The 25,073-nt window shown below is 43.1% G+C and overlaps 1 protein-coding gene and 1 pseudogene across 2 annotated transcripts in view; both read left to right on the top strand.

Annotated features, from left to right (window-relative positions):
- Positions 1-25,073, top strand: part of GLG1 (golgi glycoprotein 1) — a 160,196-nt gene that overhangs the window by 39,385 nt on the left and 95,738 nt on the right. The gene's annotated exons all lie outside the window — the stretch shown is intronic.
- On the top strand, positions 608-3,121 carry LOC136380592 (poly(A) polymerase gamma pseudogene; annotated as a pseudogene).

The raw sequence follows: 25,073 nt of genomic DNA, 5'->3' as shown, positions 1-25,073 counted from the left end.
TTGCTCAGTGGATAGAGCATTCACCCAGTATGCAGAAATTCTGGGTTTGATCCCCTGTCAGGGCACACATGAGAAGCAACCATCTGCTTGTCTCCTCCTCCCTCTCCCTCTTTTCTTTTTTTCCCTTCTGCAGCCAGTGGCTCGATTGGTTGAGTGTTGGTCCCAGGCACTGAGGATAGCTCGGATGGTATCCTGGGGCATGTGCGAGAGTCTGTCTCTCTTCCTCTCACTTAAACAGACAAAGTTTTCAACCTCTATGCGATCATATATTCTTATATTAAAAATGACAATAATTTGCCTGGCCTGTGGTGGCACGGTGGATAAAGTGTTGACCTGAAACACTGAGGTTTATGGTCTGAAACCCTGGGCTTGCCTGGTCAAGGCACATACAGGAAGCAACTACTATAAGTTTATGCTTCCTACTTCCCCCTCTTTTTCTCTATTCCTCTCTCTCTCACCCCCTCTCTAAAAATCTAAAAAAAACACCAATTTTAAACCTTTTCTCATTAGAAATATTATTAACATTCTTTAAAAGCAAAGGAGATAAATAGAGCTGGTTATGTAGTGTTTTCACTACCCGGTTGGGTAACTCGGCCGTAGTGAGTGAGAAAGTGAACAAGCAAGCGAGCTGCAAGCCACAGAAGAAAGTGGACAGGGAGAGAAGGGAAGGGCAAGAACGGGACTCCAGAGCGAGAGACCCTCGCGGGTGAGGGAGACACAGGAAGCGATGAAAGAAACGTCTGCAAACACTGTGCTGGACAGTCAGCATCAACAAAAGCATTATGGGATCACCTCTCCAATTAGCTTGGCATGTCCTAAAGAAATTGATCACATTTACACACAGAAACTAATTGATGCCATGAAACCATTTGGAGTGTTTGAAGATGAGGAAGAATTGAACCACAGGCTGGGTTGTTCTTGGTAAATTGAACAATTTAGTAAAAGAATGGATTTCCGATGTTAGTGAGAGTAAGAATCTCCCATCTTCTGTTGTGGCTACTGTTGGTAAAATTTTCACATTTGGCTCCTTCAGGCTTGGCGTACACACCAAAGGAGCTGACATTGATGCGCTTTGTGTAGCTCCAAGACATGTGGAGAGAGCTGATTTTTTTCAGTCTTTTTTTGAAAAATTGAAACATCAAGATGGCATTAGAAATTTAAGAGCTGCAGAGGATGCCTTTGTACCTGTTATAAAATTTGAATTTGATGGAATTGAAATTGATCTAGTCTTTGCAAGACTGGCAATACAAACCATATCAGATAATTTAGATCTAAGAGATGACTCTTGACTGAGAAGCCTTGATATAAGGTGTATTCGCAGCCTAAATGGATGTCGAATTACTGATGAAATTTTGCATTTAGTGCCAAATAAAGAAACTTTTAGACTCACCCTAAGAGCAGTCAAATTATGGGCAAAACGACGTGGTATTTATTCCAACATGCTTGGATTCCTTGGTGGTGTCTCTTGGGCAATGCTGGTTGCAAGAACTTGCCAATTATTTCCAAATGCAGCAGCTTCTACTTTAGTTCATAAGTTCTTTTTAGTTTTTTTCCAAGTGGGAATGGCCAAATCCTGTGCTGCTGAAGCAACCAGAAGAAAGCAGTTTGAATTTGCCTGTTTGGGATCCTCGGTTAAATCCATCAGATAGGTACCATCTCATGCCCATAATCACCCCTGCCTACCCACAACAGAATTCTACGTATAATATGTCCACATCAACTCGAACAGTAATGGTAGAAGAATTTAAACAAGGTCTCGCAGTCACAGGTGAAATTCTTCAAGGGAAATCAGACTGGTCCAAACTACTTGAGCCACCAATTTTTTTTCAAAAGTATAGGCATTATATAGTACTGACTGCCAGTGCATCAACAGAAGAAAACCATCTAGAGTGGGTTGGATTAGTAGAATCTAAAATCCTTGTACTTGTTGGAAACTTGGAACGGAACGAATTTATCACTCTTGTGCATGTAAATCCCCAGTCATTCCCAGGAAATAAGGAACATTATAAAGACAATAATTACATATCTGTGCGGTTCCTCGGAATAATTTTTTGGAGAGTAGAAAATGCAGAAAGTGTTAACATAGATTTGACATATGATATACAGTCATTTACTGATACAGTGTACAGACAGGCAAATAATATATACATGCTAAAGGAGGGAATGAAAATTGAAGCAACTCATGTTAAAAAGAAACAACTTCATCACTATCTTCCAGCAGAGATTCTGCAAAAGAAGAAAAAGCAAAGTCTTTCTGATGTCAATTGAAGTTCAAGTGGACCTCAATCCAAAAGATCATCTCTGGATAGCAGTTGTTTGGTTAGCTCCAGAGACACTGATAATGGAACACCTTTTAATTCCCCAATGTCTATAAACAAACCTTCCAAACCTGATATTTCTTCTTCAGGAGAAAAAGAAAGGAATAACATTGAGCCTGCTGCTGTAATTGCAGAAAAGCCACCAAGTGTTCCACCAGCTCAGGGACTATCTATTCCAGTCATTGGTGCAAAAGTTGACTCTGTAGTAAAAGCTGTATCACCCCCCCGCTGTGTGCACCATTCCTACTGTAGTAGGACGAAACGTGATTCCTAGCATCACAACACCGCACAGCCCTGTCCAGGGACAGCTACATCTAAACGGAATGTCAAATTTAACTAAGAATGTGGTACCCAAAAGATCCCATTCCCCATCTATAGATGGGTCTTCAAAGAGGTTGAAAGATATAGAAAAGTTTATTCGACTTGAATCAAAGTTTAAGGAATCGCGTGCTGCAGAAAACAGAAAAAGAAAACCAGTGGATGCCATTGGGGGAGAATGTATGCCTATTCCAACTATTGATACTTCATGCAAAAAGATAACAGTCTTATTCAAAGAGACTGCCGAGTAAAGAACTACCAGATTCATCGTCTCCGATTCCAGCAAATAATATTCGTGTCATCAAAAATTCCATCCGACTGACCCTTAATCGGTAAAAGCAGTGCCTCCTTATTTAGGTGAATATGCAATCATTAGTAACACAGATGCAGCCACTTTTTTAAAAGTAGAAGTGGCTGTCATACATAAAATAAGGTGAAAGTTACAGTCCCCACCTAACAACCTTGAAGTGGTTTTTGAACTCTCACACTTTTTTTTTTTGTATTTTTCTGAAGCTGGAAACAGGGAGAGACAGTCAGACAGACTCCCGCATGCGCCTGACCGGGATCCACCCGGCATGCCCACCAGGGGCGACGCTCTGCCCCTCCGGGGCGTCGCTCTGCCGCGACCAGAGCCACTCTAGCGCCTGAGGCAGAGGCCAAGGAGCCATCCCCAGTGCCCGGGCCATCTTTGCTCCAATGGAGCCTCGCTGCGGGAGGGGAAGAGAGAGACAGAGAGGAAGGGGGGGGGGGTGGAGAAGCAAATGGGCGCTTCTCCTGAACTCTCACACTTTGACCTACAGATGCTATAGCATTCTCTCATTGATTGCTCCACACACTTCTCTGAGTATCACCTGCTGTCAGATTGTCATCTGCAATGTGATGGCTTTGTGTTGGAGGTTTTACTGCCTTAACTTCTGATGCTTGTCTATTATGGGAACCAGTTCTTAGCTCTTCGGACACGGATAAAACAAGTCCCAAGTACCTCCCCCCCTTTTCCTTTTTTTTTGTCTTTTGTTGTAATCATTGTATAGAATTGAAAAAGTTGAAAACAGAACAAAAAAAATTGTAATTTTCCAAATGTTAACACTTTTCCTTTAGCATTGAAACCACTTTGTAAAACCTGAGATAACTGAAAGTGAGGTATCTATTCTGCTTTCCTTGTTTGTATAGATGTACTTATTGTCTCTTCTGTTGATTTAAATTATTTTTTTCTCGATTGGCACATGGAATATTTAAATTTTTATATTTTTGTGTGCCTTTCTGTCCAAATGTTGCATAGTTACCAGGGAGAATTAATCTAGTGATTACATAAGAGTTGGGCACCATAAGTTCTCTATATTTTGCCTCCCGTGGAGGTCTTCAAAATGTATCTTTATTAAGAATCAAAATAGGCCCTGGCCGGTTGGCTCAGCGGTAGAGCGTCGGCCTGGCGTGCGGGGGACCCGGGTTCGATTCCCGGCCAGGGCACATAGGAGAAGCGCCCATTTGCTTCTGCACCCCCCCCCTCCTTCCTCTCTGTCTCTCTCTTCCCCTCCCGCAGCCAAGGCTCCATTGGAGCAAAGATGGCCTGGGCGCTGGGGATGGCTCCTTGGCCTCTGCCCCAGGCGCTAGAGTGGCTCTGGTTGTAGCAGAGCGACGCCCCGGAGGGGCAGAGCATCGCCCCCTGGTGGGCATGCCGGGTGGATCCCGGTCGGGCGCATGCGGGAGTCTGTCTGACAGTCTCTCCCTGTTTCCAGCTTCAGAAAAAGAAAAAAAATAATAATCAAAATAGAACCCAGATACTAAAAGACAGTGTATGAATGGTGAAATTGTTACATAGCCTGTGTCATACCATTTTTGTTAGCTGGCTGGTATTTTTTACTGAGAAGCAACTCATTCTAGCCATCAACAATAAGATACCTTTAAGTATGGCAAAATTGTATTTTTGAGGTGTAAAATTAAATTGGCATGATAATTCCTGACCATTACCCCACAAGTTCAAACATTTTCTTCATGGACTAGGCATGCAGAAATAAGCAGTGGATTTTAGTGAAACCTAAAGGCATTTTTGACTGACATTGTTACCAACTATTAATTGGTTCAGGACCTTTGTAATTTTTATTTAACTAGGTGAGTTGTCTTTTTTTTTACACTGCTTTTTTTCAGTGCATTTAGTAATATTTTTTAAGTTTCATGAATGCATGCTCAGTTTATTAAAATCCATAACCATGTAATTCTTGTAATATGTTGATTCAGTGTTTTGTAAATGAAGTTGTATGTATTTTCAGAGTATTTTTGTATGTACTGTAAGATACCATCTTTTCAAAGAGAAAACTTTAAAACCTGTAAAAAAAAAAAAGCAAAGGAAACAACACTTGGACAACTCACACTTTATTCTCTCAACAAAATAAAATGTCCCCCATCTTTTTGCCATTGCCCCTATCATTCTTTATTTCATATATTAAATAGTTGGAAGAGGTATTCCACAATACCCCCTACTCATTAGATGAAGAGACAAGATTGGATTCCTGTGGTATAGCATATTTAATTTTAGTCAGTACTTTTTTCAAAAAAAAAAATTTTTTTCCTATAGGAAGTCTAAAAACACCAAAAATTTGTGCAGAGAAGTCCATTTCTCCTACTAAAAAACTTTAAACTTTCTAGTAAAAGAACTTCTAGTATTCAAAGTCAAGTTTTATAAAGTGATGAGATAATTGATATGTTCTTATTGATGCTTGTTTTCATCATACTTTTCTCCTATTGGATTGTTCTTGCTTTCTGTTGTTTTTGTTTGTGTGTTTTTTGTAATTTTTTTTTTTTCTTTTTCTGAAGCTGGAAACGGGGAGAGACAGCCAGACAGACTCCCGCATGCGCCCGACCGGGATCCACCTGGCACGCCCACCAGGGGGCGACGCTCTGCCCCTCCGGGGCGTCACTCTGCCGCGACCAGAGCCTCTCTAGCGCCTGGGGCAGAGGCCGAGGAGCCATCCCCAGCACCCGGGCCATCTTTGCTCCAATGGAGCCTTGGCTGCGGGAGGGGAAGAGAGAGACAGAGAGGAAGGAGGGGGGGGGGTGCAGAAGCAAATGGGCGCTTCTCCTATGTGCCCTGGCTGGGAATTGAACCGGGTCCCCCGCACACCAGGCCGACGCTCTACCGCTGAGCCAACCGGCCAGGGCCTGTTTTTTGTAATTTTTTGAAGTGAGAAGCGGGGAGGTAGAGACAGACTTCCGCATGCACCTGACCAGGATCCATCTGGTATGCCCACCAGGGGGCGACACTTGGCCCGTCTGAGGTGGAGGCCATGGAGCCATCCTCAGTGCCCAGACCGACTTTGCTCCAATGGATCTGGCTACAGGAGGGGAGGAGAGAGAGAGAAAGGAGAGGCGGAAGGGTGGAGAACCAGATGGGTGCTTCTCCTGTATGTCCTGGCCAGGCATCAAACCCAGGAATTCCACACGCCGGGCCGATGCTCTACCACTGAGCCAACCGACCAGGGTGGATTGTTCTTGCTTTCTTATAGTAAAAGCAAAAGCACTTTCTGTGATTTAGGAATTTAGAATTAACTCTTACTGTAAAGTAATATAAATTAGGTGAATTATCACCAGCTTATAATTGTTCCTATATGAGTTAGTGACTATTTTTTCCAACAGAAATAATTTAAATCCTGGGCTAATGGTTGCTGAGCCATTGGCCAGTCTGCATTCAGGAATGGGAGAACATTGTAATAATTCTCTCAAGGGAAACATAAAGTTAATCTATTGCTGATCCATATGTTTTGTAACATTTGATGTGCCAAAGCAAACTATAAATACGGGTTTATATATACCAGACCAAGTTCTTTAGTTAGCAGAAATGAGTGAGAGAAATCCTGAGAATGATCCTGGTTCTTGCCATTGAAGGAGGGAGGAGCTAGCAGACTTCTTTTCTGCCATCCTCTGCTGTCTGTGAAAAATGTGCCACTACTGCACTGTATTACAGAAACTGATTAACACACATGTTCATTAACAGTTGTCTTGGTGTTATGCCTAGTAATTTTACACAGAAACAGAAGAATAGTTGTAAATCATTCTTTGGAGAATGGAATCGTTTTAAATAAACTGTAATGGAATTACAGTTTAAAGGAAACCTGTATGTACTAAGTTTAAACTTTTTGTTTTTCTTTCTATAGTGGATCCTTTTACAGAATAAATAATTGATATATTTTATGTTTGGTAGTCTGGAACAAAGCCACTGAACAAAGACAAGATTATGACTTGAGGAGTTTGGTGACCTGATCCAGTTTTCAAAGAAGAAAAAGTTATAATTTGTAAACATTTTTAAAGCCACCATAGTAGTCATTTGATCAGTTTGTGAGAATAGTTCTTCTAGTTGGTATTTCCAAGCAAGCTTTAACCTTTTTTTTTTTTTTTTTTTTTTGTACAGAGACAGAAAGAGAGTCAAAGAGAGGGATAGACAGGGACAGACAGACAGGAACGGAGAGATGAGAGGCATCAATCATTAGTTTTTCGTTGCGCGTTGCAACACCTTAGTTGTTCATTGATTGCTTTCTCACATGTGCCTTGACCACAGGCCTTCAGCAGACTGACTAACCCCTTGCTCGAGCCAGCAACCTTGGGTCCAAGCTGGTGAGCTTTTGCTCAAACCAGATGAGCCCTTGCTCAAGCTGGTGACCTCGGGATCTCAAACCTGGGTCTTCTGCATCCCAGTCCAACACTCTATCCACTGCGCCACCGCCTGGTCAGGCTATATCTTATTTTTTTAAAGTTTTTATTGATTTCTTTTATTTCGCCACAAAAATTTTGTAAAACTGAAGGAAGTTACATCTTTGTATATTAGCATCTCATCTTTATTTGAGTATCTATCAGTAGGTCCACTGTTGAGCCAAGAGTTATAGTCACAAACAATGATGTCATTGAATTTGCAAGCTGAGGAATATTAATAAGATTAGTTATCAAAAGATAATTTTATTCATATATTTTACTAAAGTTCCTCTCTATAACTTAGTTCTTTTCCTCACTATTTTTATCATGATTTAATGAAGCCATCTGACTTTAAAAGACCAACTGTTAATATGTTGAGAAAAGTGCAGTAGTTTTAACCCATTTGTAGAAGAAATTCTGTCTTAAATAATTTTGGAACAAGGTAGGGTTTAAGTAAGTAATTCTGAAAAATTGTAGGGTTTTTTCTAAGACTGATGTTATGCAACATTAATTCCCAGGTATCTCCTGTAGATAACTGTTCTGTGCTGCACCTAGTTCTTCTTTTTTTTTTTTTTTTTTTTTTTTGCACCTAGTTCTTTAAAGATTTACCAGTGTTGTAAACCAACCCCAAACTTGTGGAGAATTTTTATAAGAATTTATTTGAGCTAGCCTGACCTGTGGTGGTGTGGTGGATAAAGCATCAACTTGGAATGCTGAGACCCCAGGCTTGCCCAGTCAAGGCACATATGAGAAGCAACTATAGTTGATGCTTCCTGCTCTTCCCCTTCTCTCTCTCTCTCCTCTAATATCAATAAATAAAATATTTTTTAAAAATTTATTTGATTGCAAACTGACAATGGTGTTTGGAAAGTAAGATCTCAAATGCTCCAAGAACATCTTGCAGTTTCTTTTATGCAGTTGGAATTAAGGAGGGAGTTTAAGAAAGATGACTTGAAGGTGGTAAAAAGCAAGGTATGTATTGGATTATAGGAGGATACTTTACAAGGTTTTTTGTGTGTGTCACAGAGACAGAGAGAGGGACAGATGGGGACAGACTGGAAGGGAGAGAGATGAGAAGCATCAAGTCTTCGTTGCAGCACCTTAGTTGTTCATTGATTGCTTTTTCATATGTGCCTTGACTGGGGTGCTACAGCTGAGCCAGTGACCCCTTGTTCAAGCCAGCAACCTTGGGTTCAAGTCAGCAACCATGGGGTTAGGTCTATGACCCCACACTCAAGCTGGTGAGCCTGCACTCAAGCCGATGAGCCCGCACTCAAGCCAACGACCTCAGGTTTCTGAACCTGAGTCCTCTGCATCCCAGTCCATTGCTCTATCCACTGTGCCACCACCTGGTCACGCGATAGTTAGCAAGATTATATGCTCTCGTGAGTGGTTATACTTTCAAGGGGAATTACTTTTTGCATTTTAAAAATGTATTAACCTAGATGCACAGGGCCTACTTAAAAACCTTTCACTAAAGAAGTTATAGTTTGGCCTGACCATGTGGTGGTACAGTGAATGGAGCAACAAACTGGGATGCGGAGGATCCAGGTACAAAACCCTGAGGTTATCGGCTTGAGCATGGGCTCATCTGGCTTGAGTAGAGGCTCACCAGCTTGAGCGAGGGATCGCTGGCTTGAGCATGGGATCATGGACCCGATCCCATGATTGCTGGCTTGAGCCTAAAGGTCGCTAGCTTGAAGCCCAAGATCGCTGGCTTGAGCAAGGGGTCACTTGCTCTGCTGTAGCCCCCTGGTCAAGGCGCATATGAGAAAGCAATCACTGACAGCTAAGGAGCTGCAACGAAGAATTGATGCTTCTCATCTCTTTCCCTTCCTGTCTGACTGTCCCTATCTGTCCCTCTCTCTGACTCACTCTCTCTTTGTCAAAAAATAAATTTAAGAAATAGAAGTTATAGGTTTGGGGCATGACTATGTAACCTGACCTGCCCATGATTTATTCAAGTTCCCTTTTTTATCCACAAATTGTTTAACATAGAATTAGTGTAGGAGAATCTGAGAGTTAGTGTCACAAAGAGTCTTTTGTTTGGGGCAAATTATTCTCAGAATCTGAAATTGTCTTTGCCAGTAATTTATTTAATAGGTTCCCTGTGGGGGATTGTAATTTATGATAACTCATAAATCGATAGCATACAGGATAATGTCTCTTAATAAGTCAATAAGTAAATAACATACTCCAAGTGATAGATTAATGATATCATTGTTCCAGGCAAAGGGGCGAGGAAAGAAATAAGGCTCAAATTTAGTACCTTCCTCCAGGTTTGGTTCTTTTTTTTTTTTTTGCTGTTTAAATTTTTATTTTGTGTGTAAAGTGAATTCCTTAATCATGAGTTAGAAGTTACATTTTTATCCACAACAATGACAGTTTTTTTATTTATTTTAAACATGAATTATCTTTATTGCCAATAAATGGACACTGGTAGCTATTACTTTCTCTTCTTTTGCATATTACTATGCTACATCTTTTCTTTTCTTTTTTTTTTTCTTTTTTTTTAAGATTTTATTTATTTATTTTAGAGAAGAGGGGAGAGAGGGAGGGGAGGAGCAGGAAGCTTCAACTCCCATATGTGCCTTGACTGGGCAAGCCCAGGGTTTCGAACCGGGGGCCTCAGCGTTCCAGGTCAACGCTTTATCCACTGCGCCACCACAGGTCAGGCCTCTTTTTTTTTATAAATAAATTTTTATTTTACTGGGGTGACATCAATAAATCAGGGTACATATATTCAAAGAAAACATTTCCAGGTTATCTTGTCATTTAGTTCTGTTGCATACCCATCACCCAAAGAGAGATCATCCTCCGTCACCCTCTATCCAGTTTTTTTTGTACCCCTCCCCCTCCCCCCAGGTTTGGTTCTTGGTAGAATCAGTCCTTCCAGCTAAAAGCTGGCTATATCGACTGCTGGCTGGCTGGCTTAGGTCTCTCGCCTTCTGGGGCAACTAGCTAGCAAGTACAGTACTGATGTTGTCAGTCAAGGTGAGCTGTTCCAAAGGTTATTACTGCAAGGGCTTTACATGGCTTGCACCACTGCCTATGAGTAGTAACCTCACCAAGGCAGGACCAGATGTCCTTTCTCTTCCAACAATAACCTGTATTTAACATAGTTTTTCTCATATCTGAGGCCTAAGTACTCTTACCTTAGTGGTTCTTCAACTTAAACTCCATCAAATCACCTGGAAGCCTTGTTAGAACACAGATTCAGTTGGTTAAGTGTGGGGGTCCAAGAATTTGCAGGTGCAGAGATATATATATATATTTTTATAAATCTTTCAAGATTTTTTTTTATTATTCATTTTTTTAGAGAGGAGAGAGAGAGGGAGAGAGAGAGAGAGAGAAGGGGGGAGGAGCTGGAAGCATCAACTCCCATATGTGCCTCGACCAGGCAAGCCCAGGGTTTCGAACTGGTGACCTCAGCATTTCCAGGTGGATGCTTTATCCACTGCGCCACCACAGGTCAGGCCCTGCAGGTGCACATATTGATGCACTTTGAGAACTACTGGAGCTTGTTTGAATGCTTTTACATTTGTATTTGTGTTGACCAGGCCAAAGCCCTCCTTAATTGAATGTTGTTTGAGTTTACAGTTCACCTTACTCCAGATAATTTGTGTTTATTGTTTGGCAAAGTAGTGGGTTGGTAGGAAAATGGAGTTTTCACTTGTGATTTCAGAGTTAACCTAATCCTTAAAATTTTCTTGTTTTATATGAAGCAGATCATAAAATGCAATTTTGCCAGCTTGGGGCAAACTAAAAGCTACTTTTATTACCTATAGTCATTAACCTGATTCAGGAGAAAGCAGCAGGCTTGGGAGAAAGGCTAGCATTCAAACAAGAAAAGAAGCTCAAAAATTGCTTCTTTGAAACAACTTCATTCTAGCATTTGGAATTGTTATTTTTATAATCCTAGACCTAGTTCCTCAAAGCTAATGCTGAGTTTGTAAGGGCTAAAGAATTTGTCTATTAAAGTCAACTGAATACTTCCAAGGTTGCTCTAGCTTCAAACATTCTATCAGCTTATTAGAATAGTTAGAGCTGTGTTATTGTGTAGAAACTTGGAGAAGTGGCTAGAGAGAAATACAGCAGTACCTTGAGATATGAGCAGACCAACATACGAGGTTTTTTTAAGATACAAGCTATGGGCCCTGGCCGGTTGGCTCAGTGGTAGAGCGTCGGCCTGGCGTGCGGAAGTCCCGGGTTCGATTCCCGGCCAGGGCACACAGGAGAGGCGCCCATCTGCTTTTCCGCCTCTCCCCCTCTCTTTCCTCTCTGTCTCTCTCTTCCCCTCCCACAGCCGAGGCTCCATTGGAGCAAAGATGGCCCAGGTGCTGGGGATGGCTCTGTGGCCTCTGCTCTGGTTGCAACGGAGCAACGCCCCGGAGGGGCAGAGCATCGCCCCCTGGTGGGCAGAGCGTCACCCCCTGGTGGACGTGCCGGGTGGATCCCGGTCGGGCTCATGCAGGAGTCTGTCTGACTGTCTCTCCCCGTTTCCAGCTTCAGAGAAAAAAAAAAAAAAAAAGATACAAGCTATGGCTCGGTCTGTATTTTTGTTCAAGATCCGTGTGAAATTCCGAGATACGAGTCGTGATTCGGGAAGCTGCCACTAGTTGGCACATTGGCACACAGTCCAGTATCGGCAGCAGAACACCCTCATCTCATTCTTTCTCACGTGTTACCTGCAGAATCAAGTTGAATCTTGTGCGCTGTACTCATTCTTGCATCATTTTTGCATTTTTTACTAACTTTTTTTGTGTGCTATCATGGGGCCGAAGAAAGTGAGTGTAAAGGACAACGGTGAGAAGAAGAAAAGAATGATGTTGATAGAAGTAAAGCAAAAAATAATAGAAAACCATGAGCATGGTGTATGAGTGATTGAACTATCAAGGCTGTACAACTGCAATACATCTACAATTTGTACCATCCTTAAACAAAAGGATGCCATCAAACATGCAAATCCAGCAAAAGGAACTAACTACAATTCTGTCCCAATTAAGGACAAATATACATGAAGAAATGGAGAAGCTTCTGTTGGTGTGGGTGAAAGAGAAAGCTGCCAGAAGATACAGTGACGGAGATTGTAATATGCAAAAAAGGCACATAATATTTAGGCGATTTGAAAAAGAAAGAACCATCAACCTCAAAAGAGGCAGCAGAGGATACGGTTAAGGCAAGTCACGGCTGGTTTGAAAATTTCAAGAAGAGATCTGGCATCCACTTGGTGGTGAGGCATGGTAAAACTGCGAGTGCTGACGTTAAGGCAGCTGAGGAGTACATCACACGTTTTGCTGTGCTTATCCCAAAGGAAGGCTACATACCCCAACAAGTGTTCAACTGTGACAAAACAGGATTGTTTTGGAAAAAAATACCCCAGAGGACTTTCATCACCGCAGAAGAGAAGCTGCCAAGCCATAAACCCGTGAAGGACCATCTGACCCTTGCATTGTGAGCAAATGCTAGCGGTGACTGTAAAGCCAAGCCACTGCTAGTGTATCATTCTGAAAATCCTTGAGGCTTTAAGACTCACAAGATTCTTAAAGAAAAACTGCAGGTTATGTGGCGTGTCAATGCTAGGGCATGTACGTGGCAGTTTTTTGTTTTTAAATTTATTTATTTTTTACAGCAACAGAGAGAGAGTCAGAGAGAGGGATAGATAGGGACAGACAGACAGAAACATAGAGATGAGAAGCATCAATCATCAGTTTTCGCTGCAACACCTTAGTTGTTCATTGACTGCTTTCTCATATGTGCCTTGACCATGGGCCTTCAGCAGACCGAGTAACCCCTTGCTCGAACCAGCAACCTTAGGTCCAAGCTGGTGAGCTTTTTGCTGAAGCCAGATGAGCCCATGCTCAAGCTGGCGACCTCGGGGTCTTGAACCTGGATCCTCCACATCCGAGTTCGATACTCTATCCACTGCGCCACCACCTGGTCAGGCGACGCGGCAGTTTTTTATTGAATGGGTAAATCTCGTCTTTGGTCCTGCAGTGAAGAAATATCTTCAAGAAAATAAACTCTCTATGAAAGCATTACTAATCCTTGAAAATGCTCCAGCCCACCCATCTGGTCTTGAAGATGACATTCTCGATGAGTTCAAATTCATGAAAGTCCTCTACCTCCCACCCAACACAACTTCAGTCTTGCAACCTATGAATCAGCAGGTCATTTCCAACTTTAAAAAGCTTTACACAAAGCACTTGTTCTGCCGCTGCTTTGAGGTGACTGAGAATACAAATCGAACCCTTCGAGAGTTTTGGAAAGATCACTACGACATCGTGATATGTTTACACATTATTGACTTGGCATGGCAAGAGGTTACAAGAACCTTGAACTTGGCATGGAAAAAGTTAGGGCCTGATATTGTTGCAGACAGGAACTCTGAAGGATTCGAACCAGAGACCGGGACCGAAGTAGAAGCGTTGGAAGAGATTGTGCCCCTCAGAAAGTCGATGGTCTGGAGGTAGATGAGGGTGATGTAAACGAGCTGGTCAAGGAACATGAGGAGGAACTCTCAACTGAGGAGTTGAAGGAGCTATGGATGATGCAACATACAGAGCTTCTGCAAGAGATTAGTAGTGAGGAGGAGGTAGAGTCAGAGGAAGTGATTTCTACAAGTGAAATTAAAGATATGCTGGCAATGTGGGAGAAGCTTTCAAGTTTCATTGAAAAGAAACACCCAGAAAAAGTTTCAACTGATCATGCTTCAGCACTTTTTAATGAAACTTGTTTGTCACATTTCCGTAACATTTTAAAAGGCAGCCAAAAGCAAACCTCTTTGGGTATATTTTTATTCAAAAGTCCTGTAAGTGAAAGTGCAGCCAAAAAGGCAAAAACAGGCGATGATTAAATGAAAAATACATAATGTTAAGCTTAGGTTAAGTTTAAAGTTAAGAAAGTGCATTTTTTTTTACAATTAAGTTTTTGTGGTTTCACTTTAAGTTAAGAAAGTGCAGTTTTAGTTTTGTTTAAAGAAAATGCAGTTTTAGTTTACGTGTCTACAGTGCCTGCATACCTTCCTCCCTCCCTCCTCCTCCTCTGCCATTCACCTCCATTAGCCGCACTCGTCTGTCTCCAAGGTAAGACTACAGTACTAAATAACACTTTTTTCTTTTATTTCATATATTTTGTTATGCATTGGTAAAGTATACATGTTTCTTAATTAAAAACATGTCTTTTTTCATAATTTAGGATGGTTTGAGGATGTTTCACAGGGCTAGAATGGATTAAATCTATTTCAGTTATTTTAAGTGGGAGAAATTTGTTTGATATACGAGTTGACTGACTTACGAGCTCGGTTACAGAACAAATTAAACTCGTATTTCAAGGTATCACTGTACAGAATTCATCACATTGATGAATTATCTTTCATCTTTTCATATCTGCTGCCCTTGTTTGATTTTATCAAGACATAGTATTCCATAAGCTGTTTTTATACATTATATCTTCGTGTTTATAACTATAAAGAGGTTTTATTTAAATCCTTAAAAAATTTTTTTCAGAGAATTACTACTAAGCTTATTTCCCATCTCTTGACTTTTGTTTGAGTCATTGTCTTACCTCAAAAGGCTGAGAACTGTTACCCAATTGAGCTTAGAATTATAAAAGTACAATCGTTTTGAAACCTTAAAATTAAAACTACCTGTTTTAATTTGGAAAATTCATATGTTTTAAATTTGGGATTTATCACGTTTCATGGCCCAAAATAACACATTTGATATTTGGCAGCTTCTGTCCTGCCCATGCCAGTGAACGCAGCACCATATGGTGTGACTGCTGTTATACTAGGAAACCCAAACCCTTTGGAGGCATTGCCTGGCATAAAGCAGAGCCACTACTCCCGTATGCTTGACTTTTTTTTTGGTATTTTTCCCAAGTTAGAAGCAGGGAGGCAGTCAGACAGACTCCTGCATGCACCCAACCAGGTTCCATCTGGCATGCCCACCAGGGTGCAATGCTCTGCCCATTTGGGGCGTTGCTCCATTGTGGCCGGAGCCATTCTAGTGCTTGAAGCGGAGGCCAGGGAGCTGTCCTCAGCCCCCGGTCCAATTTTGCTCCAGTGGAGCCTTGGCTGCAGGAGAGGTAAAGAGAGATAGAGAGAAAGGAGAGGGGGAAAGGTGGAGAAACAGATGGCTGCTCCTCCTGTGTGCCCTGACCGGGACTTCTACACGCCGGGCTGCCGCTCTGCCGCTGAGCCAACCGGCCAGGGCTCCATATGCTTGACTTTTTTTTTTTTTTTTTTTTTTTGTATTTTTCTGAAGCTGGAAACGGGGAGAGACAGTCAGACAGACTACCACATGCGCCCGACTGGGATCCACCCGGCACGCCCACCAGGGGCTACGCTCTGCCCACCAGGGGGCGATGCTCTGCCCCTCCGGGGCGTCGCTCTGCCAAACGACCAGAGCCACTCTAGCGCCTGGGGCAGAGGCCAAGGAGCCATCCCCAGCGCCCGGGCCATCCTTGCTCCAATGGAGCCTTGGCTGCAGGAGGGGAAGGGAGAGACAGAGAGGAAGGAGGGGGTGGGGGTGGAGAAGCAAATGGGCGCTTCTCCTATGTGCCCTGGCCGGGAATCGAACCCGGATCCTACCGCTGAGCCAACAGGCCAGGGCCTATGCTTGACTTTTTAAGCCAAAATATTGACCAAGATATATTAAGATTTTAGGACTTCACGTTATCTTATCAGTTGAGTTTTACAGCTTTTTCTACCAGCTTTAACATTTAGCCATATTATGAAAACACATACTCAGAAGTTCATGGAACCTCATACCCAACCTCAGAAAGAAGCTTTTGAATGATTATTGCAAGAAAAGAAAGTACGTGGCCTGGCCGGTTGGCTCAGCGGTAGAGTGTCGGCCTAGCGTGCGGAGGACCCAGGTTCGATTCCCAGCCAGGGCACACAGGAGAAGCGCCCATTTGCTTCTCCACTCCTCCGCCGCGCCTTCCTCTCTGTCTCTCTCTTCCCCTCCCACAGCCAAGGCTCCATTGGAGCAAAGATGGCCCGGGCGCTGGGGATGGCTCTGTGGCCTCTGCCTCAGGCGCTAGAGTGGCTCTGGTCACAACATGGTGACACCCAGGATGGGCAGAGCATTGCCCCCTGGTGGGCATGCCGGGTGGATCCCGGTCGGGCGCATGTGGGAGTCTGTCTGACTGTCTCTCCCTGTTTCCAGCTTCAGAAAAAAAAAAAAGAAAGTACGTACCTTTCGGAATGCAATCGATAATTATTTTAGTACCCCTTAACTGCTAGCACCCTTCCACCACCTCTCTTGATAATAATCTCCTGCCTACCCCATTTTGTTGACCAGATATCCTTAAGGAAAAGAGGTTGCAAATACTGATCTTAAATGTGGTATATCTATTGGAAGGGAGGCTGAATTGTGATGAAAAGAGTTTAGAACATGACAAGTCGAAGGGACTAATTGCTGTACTTCTCTTCCTGCTGTGTATTGTCTGTTGAATAGATGTATTATGTTTTCATTATTTTTAAAACTTTTTTTGGCCCTGGCCAGTTGGCTCAGTGGTAGAGTGTCGGCCTGGCGTGCGGGAGTCCCGGGTTCTATTCCCGGCCGGGGCACACAGGGGAAGCGCCCATTGGCTTCTCTACCCCTCACCCCCTCCTTCCTCTCTGTCTCTCTCTTCCCCTCCCGCAACCAAGGCTCCATTGGAGCAAAGTTTGCCCGGGCGCTGAGGATGGCTCTGTGGCCTCTACCTCAGGCGCTAGAATGGCTCTGATTGCAACAGCGCAACGCCCCAGATGGGCAGAGCATCGCCCCCTGGTGGGCATGCCGGGTGGACCCCGGTCGGGTACATGCGGGAGTCTGTCTGACTGCCTCCCCGTTTCCAACTTCAGAAAAATACCAAATAAATAAATAAATAAATAAAATTAAAAAATAAATTTTATTTATTTATTTTAGGGGGGGAGAGAGAGAGAAAGAGAGAAAGAGAAAGGGGAGAGGAGCAGGAAGCATGAACTCCCATATGTGCCTTAACCAGACAAGTGCAGGGTTTCGAACCGGCAACCTCAGAGTTCCAGGTCGACACTTTATCCACTGCACCACCACAGGTCAGGCTATGTATTATGTTTTCAAAATAACTGCTTTCTGCCTGTTCTTTGTTTTATGCTAGAACAATCATTTAGTTCATTGTGACCTTTATCTAAATCAGGGGTAGTCATCCTTTTTATACTTACGGCCCACTTTTGTATCTCTGTTAGTAGTAAAATTTTCTAATCACCCAACGGTTCCACAGTAATCATGATTTATCAAGTAGGGAAGTAAACTTTATAAAGCAGAGTTACAGCAAGTTAAAGCATATAATAATAATTACTTACCAAGTACTTTATGTCGGATTTTCGCTGTTTGGCAGAATAAATCTTAATAAAACAACTTACTATAGTTAAATCTATCTTTTTATTTATACTTTGGTTGCTCCGCTACCACCCACCATGAAAGCTGGAATGCCCACTAGTGGGCAGTAGGGACCAGGTTGACTACCACTGATCTAAATGTTTCTCATTTTTATAAAATTACTCTTAAGGCTTTCCAGTATAGCTTATTCTCCTGAAATTGAAGGCACACAGGTAGGTTTTTTTGTCATATAAATTTATGTTTAACTTTTGTAGGGGAGTATAAAACTGTCCTCTAGTATAAAAATAAGACATCACCTGAAAATGAGACCTAGCGTGTCTTTAGGAGCAGAAATTAATATAAGACACTGTCTTATTTCTGGGGATTCTTTCAACTAGTCTAATAATCAAATAGACACGAGACAGATTAGCAATAGAAAATGACCAAACTTAATTACATATGTACATATGAGAACCCCATATACATGAGAGAGTCAGAGACAGAAAGGAAAAATGAGGTATATATGACATTCTGATCTTAGGATGAGGTAAGGCCCCTTGGAGCTTCATGGGGAAAGAAGGTCATTCACAGGATAAGAGTGTGTTCAGTAATGAAAGGTTTGCCCTGCCCTGTAGATAGGTCATAAAATGTTTTCTTTTTAGATTTTATTTATCCATTTTTAGAGAGAGAGAGAGAGAGAGAAGGGGGAAGGGCAGGAAGCATCAATTCTCATATGTGCCTTGACAGGCAAGCCCAGAGTTTCAGACCGGCCACCTCATCATTCCAGGTTGACACTTTGTCCACTGTGCCACCACAGATTAGGCCCCTTCACTTTCAATAACCTTATTCAGTTATTCTTTTTATTTTAGTACAGGTTTTTTTGTGTTTTTTTTTTTGTTTTTTTTTTGTTTTTTTTGTTTTGTCAGAGACAGATGGAAACAGAAAGAGACAGATAGGAAGGGAGATAGATGAGAAGCATCAATTCTTTGTTGCAGCATCTTTGTAGGTCATTGATTGCTTTCTCATACTATGTGCCTTGATAGGGGTGGGGGATGGTACAGCAGAGCAAGTGACTGTCCCTTGCTCAAACCAGTGACCTTGGGCTCAAGCCAGTGACCATGGGGTCATGTCTATGATCCTACACTCAAACCAGTGACCTTGGGCTCAAGCTGGTGATCCTGTGCTCAAGCCAGATGAGCCTATGCTCAAGCCCGTGACCTTGGGGTTTCAAACCTGAGTCCTCTGTGCCCTACTCTGTCTGGTCAGGCTGTCTTTATTTTTTATTTATTTATTTTTTTGGTCAGGCTGTCTTTAAATATTTGATGTTATTTCTAAAATTTGAATAGTAGTTGTGATTTTTAAGGTTAAATATTTTATTTAGGCCCTGGCCGGTTGGCTCAGCGGTAGAGCGTTGGCCTGGTGTGCAGGAGTCCCGGGTTCGATTTCCGGCCAGGGCACACAGGAGAAGCGCCCATCTGCTTCTCCACCCCTCCCCCTCTCCTTCCTCTCTCTCTCTTCCCCTCCCGCAGCCGAGGCTCCATTGGAGCAAAGATGGCCCGGGCGCTGGGGATGGCTCTGTGGCCTCTGCCTCAGGCGCTAGAATGGCTCTGGATGCAACAGAGCGATGCCCCAGAGGGGCAGAACATCGCCCCCTGGTGGGCATGTCGAGTGGATCCCGGTCGGGTGCATGCGGTAGTCTGTCTGACTGCCTCCCCGTTTCAAGCTTCGGGAAAATGAAAAATAAATAAATAAATAAATAAATAAATTTTATTTAAATATTTTAGAATAAGAGTCTATAGGTACGCCTGACCTGTGGTGGCGCAGTGGATAAAGTGTCGACCTGGAACCCTGAGGTTGCCAGTTCAAAACCCTGGGCTTGCCCAGTCAAGGGAGTTAATTCTTCCTACTTCTCCCCCGTTCTCGCTCTCTCTCTCACTCACTCTTCTCTCTAAAATGAATAAATAAAATCTAAAAAAATAAAATAAAAGTCTGTAGGTACTTTATCTTTTGAGATGCTAACCATCTACCCTTTTCCCCAAAAATAAGACATCCCCCCAAAATAAGACCTAGTGCAATCTTTTTCAAGCTTAGAAATATAAGGCCTCCCCTGAAAATAAGACCTAGCTTGTCTTTTGGAGCAAAAATTAATATAAGACAATGTCTTATTTTCAGGGTAACACAGTAGGAACATGGTTTAAATTAGTATTTTTATTAAATATAAGTCAATATCATTATGTATTCCTGATTTACTATATTTTTAAAAGATTTTTATTTGTTTATTTTAGGGGAGGAGAGAGAGAGAGAATGGGAGGGGAGCAGGAAGCATCAACTCCCATATGTGCCTTGACCAGGCAAGTCCAGGTTTTCAAACCAGTGACCTCAGCATTCCAGGTCAACTCTTTATCCACTGCACCACCACAGGTCAGGCTAATTTACTGTTTCTGAAAGCAGTAAATTATAGTTCTGACATTGCCTTCTAAATGCCAGTGTTGCTTCCCAAGTCAGTGTGATAAACAAAAGTGTCTCTTTATCACATTTCCAAACGTATCTGATTGGGAATTGATCATCTACTTACTATAAAATACCTTTGGCATCTGTACATGTGTACCAAAGTTTACTTTTTGAACTTCGAGGGTTGCCCTGAACTGTAATAAATAAAATTCTCTCTCTCTCTCTCTCTCTTTTTATTTTTGTATTTTTCCGAAGTTAGAAGCGGGAGGCGGTTAGACTCCCACATGTGCCCTACTGGGATCCACCTGGCATGCCCACCAGGGGGCGATGCTCTACCCATCTGGGGTGTTGCTCTGTTGTGGCCAGAGCCATTCTAGCACCTGAGACAGAGGCCATGGAGCCGTTCTCAGCACCTGGGACAACTTTTGCTCCAATGGAGCTTTGGCTGTGGGAGAGGAAGAGAGAAATAGAGAGGAAGGAGAGGGGGAAGGGTGGAGAAACAGATGGGTGCTTCTCCTGTGTGCCCTGGCTGGGAATTGTACCCAAGATTTCCACACGCTGGGTTGACGCTCTGTTGCTGAGCTAACTGGCCAGGGCCTCTCTTTTTTAAAAAATAGAATACATGCTTTGATATCTATGGGTGGGGTTTCTAGCTTTCTTGATGCAGGTGCTTATAATTTTGATTGTTCCCCTACAAAATCACCAGACCTTTTCTCACACTAAATCAAGATCAAGCCTTAAGCCTGACCAGGTGGTGGCGCAGTGGATAGAGCGTTGGACTGGGATGCCAAGGACCCGGGTTCGAGACCCCGAGGTCGCCAGCTTGAGTGCCGGCTCATCTGGTTTGAGCAAAAGCTCACCAAAAAAAAAAAAAAAAAAAAAAAGCTCACCAGCTTGGACCCAAGGTCTCTGGCTAGACAAGAGCAAGGGGTTACTCGGTCTCCTGAAGGCCCACGGTCAAGGCACATATGAGAAAGCAATCAATGAACAACTAAGGTGTCGCAATGCGCAACAAAAAACTAATGATTGATGCTTCTCATCTCTCCATTCCTGTCTGTCTGTCCCTGTCTATCCCTCTCTCTGTCTCTGTAAGAAAAAAAAAAAAAAAGATCAAGCCTTAATAGAAAGTATAGTTAATGCTTATTCTAACAGCAGTTTTAGGTTTTGAAATTCACAAGAATAAACTCAGCAAAGTTTTAGTAACAAGATATCTTGCCTGATCAGGCAGTGATGCAGTGGATAGCACATCAGACTGGGACGCAAAGAACCCAGGTTCAAAACACCGAGGTCACCAGCTTGAGTGCGGGCTCATCCTGCTTGAGTATGGGTCACCAGCTTGAGCGTGGGGTTACTGGCTTGAGCCTAAAGGGCACTGGCTTGAGCCCCAGGTCGCTGGATTGAGTAAGGGGTCACTTGCTCTGCTGTAGTCCCCCCGATCAAGGCACATAAGAGAAAGCAGTCAATGAACAACTAAGGTGCTGCAATGAAGAATTGATGCTTCTCATCTTTCTCTCATCCTGTCTGTCTGTTCCTGTCCCTTTCTCTGTCTCTGTCACACACACAAAAAAGATATCTTTAACAAGTTTCAGAATTCTTTTTATCAGCTTTAATTTTATTATAATTTAGGTTAAACTTTTTATTTTATTTTCCAGGTGAGAGGAGGGGAGATACAGAGACAGACTCCTGCATGTCCCCCGACTGGGATCCACATGGCAACCCCCATCTGGGCTGATGCTGTGCCCATTTGGGGTCATGCTCGCAACTGAGCTATTTTTAGCACCTGAGGTAGAGGCTCCATGGAGCCATCCTCAGTGCCCCAGCCAATGCGTGAACCAATCAAGTCATGGCTGCAGGAGGGGAAGAGAGAGAGAAAGAGGAGGAGGGAGAAGTGTAGAGAAGCAGATGGTTCCTTCTCCTGTGTGTCCTGATCAGAAATCAAACCTGGGACATCCCCAAGCCAGGCCAATGCTCTCCCACTGAGCCAGCTGGCTAGGACCGAGTTTAAATTTTCTAAGTTTTGAAAGTCCCGGGTTCAATTCCCAGCCAGAGCATGCAGGAGAAGCGCCCAGCTGCTTCTCCACCCTTCCCTCTCTCCTTTCTCTCTATTCTCTTTTCCTCTCCCACAGCCAAGGCTCCAGTGGAGCAGAGTTGGCTCAGGTGCTGAGGGTGGCTCCGTGATCTCCACTTCAGGCACTAGAACGGCTCCCGCTGCCGCAGAGCAGTGCCCCAGATGGGCCGAGCATTGCCCCCTGTTGGGCATGCCGGTAGGGCACATGCGAGAGTCTGTCTGTCTGTCTGCCGTCCCCTGCTTCTCACTTTGGAAAAATGCAAAATAAATTTTTTTTTAATTTTAAGTTTTAGTTTTTATTAAAGTTACACATAATCTAAAGAATCAGTAGATCCTATAAAGTTAAAGACACATAGCAATCTGTATTTCCCTTATAATTATTTTTTAATTAAGGCTAAAACGGATTTTTCTGGCTTTTATCTCCCCTCTCTTATAAGAAAAGCCTTCTACTTCTATAGAACAGAAGCATAGTTTATAGTTTCATTTCTCACAAAACAAAATTGCCACTCACATAAAATGAATGTTTGCAGAGGTTTGATACAGGTAGAGGCAATTTCCTGTGTAGTAAGTAAATACCACTATTTGTATTTTTCCCTTTACAAAAGAGTAAATTCTCTTTTATTCATTTATTTAGCAGCACATTTTAGTTGAATAGAGAATATTTTAAGCTTTATGCAGAATCATTTTTTAATGTTTTAAAATTTAGTGAATGTCATTTTTTTTTTAGATTTTATTTATTTATTTTAGAGTGAAGAGAGAGAGAGAAGGGAGGAGGAGCAGGAAGCATCAACTCCCATATGTGCCTTGACCAGGGGTTTCAAACCGGCAACCTCAGCATTCCAGGTTGATGCTTTATCTACTGCACAACCACAGTCAGGCCAGAATCTTTGTTTACTTAGACTTTCAGGATACTTGGTTCATGAACACAGAGTGAACTGGTGAAGAACAGAGTGGGAAAGGGAATAGAATTAGAAATGAATTATTGGGACCTGGCCAGTTTGCTCAGTCGGTTTGAGTGTCCCCCAAATGCCAAAGGTTGCAGGTTCCATTGCCTGTCACATAAGGGAAGCAACCAATGAATGCACAACTAAGTGGAACAACAAATGAATGCTGCTTTTTCTCTCTGTGTTCCTAAAATCAGTCAATTACAAAAAAGAAATGGCTTATTGGAATCGGTAGAAGCAAGCAAGAATGTCTTTTCTAGGTAACTGTTGAGAAACTAAGGAAAGGGGCTTTTCTTTATAAGAGATGGCTTTTCCATTATTTCCTTTTACCTTTTAAATTACTTTTCCATTTGTTATCTTAGAGACATAATCATCACCTTTTGCTGTTTCATTCTGTTCTCTTTTTCTCTCTTACTTTTCAATCTCTCTCCCTTTTCAATATTTCTTCCCTCTCCATATAGGCCTGAGAAAATACAGGTCTTTTCTGCCCCTTATATGAGATTGACTGGTACTTCTCCACGTCCTGGCCGTGCACCTCTCTACCAGCGCTGGGGATACCTGCCTTCTAACTTTCCTAAATAGGTGCTTTTAAGAAAGAAATGAGCCCTGGCCGGTTGGCTCAGCGGTAGAGCGTCGGCCTAGCGTGCGGAGGACCCGGGTTTGATTCCCGGCCAGGGCACACAGGAGAAGCGCCCATTTGTTTCTCCACCCCTCCGCCGCGTTTTCCTCTCTGTCTCTCTCTTCCCCTCCTGCAGCCAAGGCTCCATTGGAGCAAAGATGGCCCGGGCGCTGGGGATGGCTCTGTGGCCGCTGCCTCAGGCGCTAGAGTGGCTCTGGTCGCAACATGGCGATGCCCAGGATGGGCAGAGCATCCCCCCTGGTGGGCAGAGCGTCGCCCCATGGTGGGCGTGCCGGGTGGATCCCGGTCGGGTGCATGCGGGAGTCTGTCTGACTGTCTCTCCCTGTTTCCAGCTTCAGAAAAATGGGGGAAAAAAAAAAAGAAAAAAAAAAAAAGAAAGAAATGAAGGAGAATTTCCTGAGATTTCACATGAAGATATTTGTAAAGCAGAAAGTTACCTTATACTTATATTGTAACCAGCTTATAACTAATTATTAGAAATTTTTTAAAGGGTGTATTTGGAGAGGAAGTTAAAAGAGAAAGTTGGGCCCAGGTTGCCATGTGCCCTTTGACTGGCTGCCTCTCTCTGTCCAGGATCGCTGTAGCCTACACTGCTTTCGGGCCCAGCAGCTTGAATAAAAAGAGGAAAAAAGATTTTTTTAACCTAAAAATGTTTTAAAATCTGAAGAAAAAAAAGAAAAAGTGAATCCTTCTCGGAGAACATGCGAAGAAGTCACTTCTGCAAGCACCTGGCCTGCCGCTTCTGCAGGGGCCTGCTGCTGTGTTTGGGGGTCTGTCGGTCTCTGTGCTGCCCTGCAGCGTCCAGGCACCTCCTCTCAGGCTGGCCCCGCCCTCCTCTTGCACTGGGTCCCAGGGCTCCCCAGATCAGCTCTGGCATATTTTATTTCTCTTTCCTTGGCTGCTGTAATCTTAAACTACCAGGAGCCCAAGGTCTATACTTAGAAACGGGTATCCCGGGGCCTTGTGGGCACAGTTTGGTAGCTTCCTGAATTTTTTTTTATTTTGGAAGGAGTCCCAATTTCAATTAAAAAATTTGGTTTTTGGAAATTTGGAGGTTTGGACTAGGACAGCTGAAGATTACAAACTCCCAGGTAGGGCCATATTGTTTCTGAGAGCCCTTTGTCTGCAGTCTTGCAGTCTTGAACAAGCCGTCCAGTAGTCCTCGGCCCAGTCAGTCCACTGTCTCTGAACTGCTCTAGTTTCTCAGCTTCACTCTGCCACCTGTGAGTCGCGGTGCTGAGAAGAATCACTTCTGCCTTGTGTGGTACCTTATAAGAAGTCCTCTAGTGGACTCTGGTGGTGGGG

This window comes from Saccopteryx leptura, chromosome 9 (genome assembly GCF_036850995.1).
Source record: "Saccopteryx leptura isolate mSacLep1 chromosome 9, mSacLep1_pri_phased_curated, whole genome shotgun sequence".
In the NCBI taxonomy this organism is placed as follows: domain Eukaryota; kingdom Metazoa; phylum Chordata; class Mammalia; order Chiroptera; family Emballonuridae; genus Saccopteryx; species Saccopteryx leptura.
Note: the sequence above shows the minus strand (reverse complement) of the source record. Positions and strands in the feature narration are given on the sequence as shown.